A 2,792-nucleotide genomic window follows, 5' to 3' on the forward strand; every position below is an offset into this window, starting at 1 on the left:
TCGAAGCTGCCGGTGGGGGCAGCAGCCCCGGGGGGGAACCTCCAGGCGAGAACATGACACCGGCCTTTTGCTTTTTTTTCCCCTCTTTTTGTTTTTTTTTTTTCGCCCTCACTGTCAAAATCGAGGGCCAAAACTAGGATTTTTCTCTATTTTTTTCCTAATAAGCCCGACGTGACTAGAAACCCCCCCGGTTATACACAGAGGTCCTTCCTCTCGCCCCTTGCCCAAGCGACATGAACGTTGGGGGCTGAAAAAGGGAGATGACCCTTGTCTTCTGAGCCAATTCACAAGTGACAAAGTGAGAGCTCAGGTGTCCCTGCCCGTGGCTTTTGGGGGGTTGGAACTGGTTGGTCTTGAAGGTCCCTTCCAACCCAAACCCTTCTCTGAGCTCCCGAACAATTGTGGGCTGCAGCGACCGTTTGTCCGGTTACGCTTTGGTGACTTGCCCTGGGTTTTAGCTGCTGGGTTTGCCCTTTGTTTAAGAAAGAAATAGAAGATGTATTAGGCTCTTTTGGGATGTAGTTTGTGGTGGAAGGGAAACGATTCAGGAAACCCTTCGGCTGAAGGTGGCACTTGGCTTTCCTTTAGAGCCGGCTTTGATTCTCGTTCCTGATGACGGTGTGTACAGCTGAGCTGGAGTATTGCAGAAAGTCTGTTTTGGACTAAAGGGTTAAAGTCACCAATTAGATTTGGTTTTAAACACGTCTTTTAACTGTTAGACTCTTTGATAAAAGCTGCTGTAGAGAATGGATGCTCTTCAGGGGTGCAAACTGGGTCCGTGTTGCCGTTAAAGCCAAGAACGTTGGAGTTTTGCGATGTGACTCGGTTGTCTTTGTGCTGGGGCAGTGGAAAGGCATAATCCTGTTATATGAAGCTTGACCCTTCCAAAGTTAAGTTTCCCTTTAAGCAAAAGGAGTCAATTTTAAGGAACTCTGTTCCTCAGAAACCTAATAGTGGCGTTTTTTCCCATTTTCAAATGTAATAAGCCACTTCTTTCTTATAAACTTCTGTTTCCTTGTCTTGTTTTGTTAAAATTCATGTAATTGCTTGAAATCTTAAGGCTAGAACTTAAAACTTACAGTTACATTTTGGCAATTATAGACATAACTGTTGGAGTATGTAGGGGTAATTGCTTTTTGACAGCAAGTTCCTAATTCTTAGCTTCCCCTGTAATAAGTGGAAGAAGCCGAGGCAGGTAAACTGACTCCTCCAGTGCCAAAAGGAGTCGGCGGCTGGTTCTTTCTCATTAGCAGTAGGAGTTACTCCTATGCAAAGTGTATGTAGGTGGATATATTTGATTCGTCGTTGCAGAGCTCCTCTTCACGTATAAGACACTCACTGAAACATCTTTTGATGGTAAAATGCTGTCCAAGGCTTCGCGTTATGTTATTCTCTCTTTTTTTTTGCTCCTTGAAAAGAGAGAATTCACTTAATGGATCAAGTAAGACCAGAATGTACAAGGTCTTCTGCATTAGAAGTTAGTTTTGTCCATCAGTTTAGAATACATGGGTGAAAAAAACAGAGCCTCACGTTCAAAGTTTGATTTGAGGGTGAATACGGGCTTTTCTCTTACGTTAACGAGAGATTTCATGGGCTTTTGGTGAGAAGTTGATAGTGAAATGTGCTTTCAGGGAGAATCTCCCCCGTTATTGGGCTGACGCAAACACGGTGCTGGAAACTACTTCTGGCCTCTTAAACCGACCTGTTGGAGCAAAATGAAGTGAAAACTCTTTCTAGCAATACCATCAGCTCCTGTCCTTTAAGAGATAACGTGGAGTGATTGTTTCACAGATCTGCAGGTGCTCAGCATTTTAATTTATCAAAAATATAGACAACTTCTGAAAACTTGGAGCTGTTTCCATATAAGAGGTCTCCAGAATTGTAGATGAGTTGGGAAAACCAGTTTGTCCAGCCGTGCTGGATAAGCATGTTAACTACATGGGCTGTCCTATCCGGAGTTGTGTATTCTTATTTTCTACTAGGATGCCCAGCTGTAATACAATAACCAATGTGTTGGCATTCAGGTAGCTGTAATTAGCCTTCAATTAATCTAATTTCGATGAATAGGGAAGTTCACACCTAAGTAGAAATAATGGCCCTGTCTGGCTGCAGGTTGTCGGTTAATGCGTTATGAAAATCTCTTCGCAGTCCTAAGAATTAGAAACTTGATTTCTTTTTTTAATTCGTTCTGGGCCATCTAGATCTGAACATAGAACCGGTGAATTTTCCACCCTTTCCCACTCACTTTTTAGCGTTTCACCATGTGCTGGTGAAAAGGATTTGCAGCGCCTGTTCCTGTCTGTCCGCTGGCTGCTGCCTGCGCCGTGTTACTTGCAATAAAGCATCTGTTAATATCGAAGATGGATGACAGCTAAATATGTCACTGCGAGCGAGGGATTCGCTTAATGTGTTTGGATGCCATCAGGATTCTCTGTGGCTGCGTGAGGCGCTGTCTGAACTAATTCTTTGTCGTCTTTTTAAGAATCAATAGATGGTTTTGTCCAATTGATGCACTAGGAAACTGGAATCCTTGAGTATGGCAAAATATTGGCAAAAATCATGTCATTGTACATAGGTTTGGTGATGTTCATGTCATGTTCTCCTTCTCAATGTGAGATGACCAAGGTGGTTTTCCATTCTCGGCGTACTGATTATTTTTTAGTAGGATTTTGTAAAAAAAAATCTTTGGTTTGGACCAAATATGTTCTGTCTTGTCACAGCTTCGGGATAAAGCCACTTATTACCATGGCTTAATTAAGGTGCTTGCTTTCATTTATATTTTCATGGAGTAA

The sequence above is a fragment of the Calidris pugnax genome, unplaced genomic scaffold (genome assembly GCF_001431845.1).
Source record: "Calidris pugnax isolate Ruff unplaced genomic scaffold, ASM143184v1 scaffold199, whole genome shotgun sequence".
Lineage (NCBI taxonomy): Eukaryota > Metazoa > Chordata > Aves > Charadriiformes > Scolopacidae > Calidris > Calidris pugnax.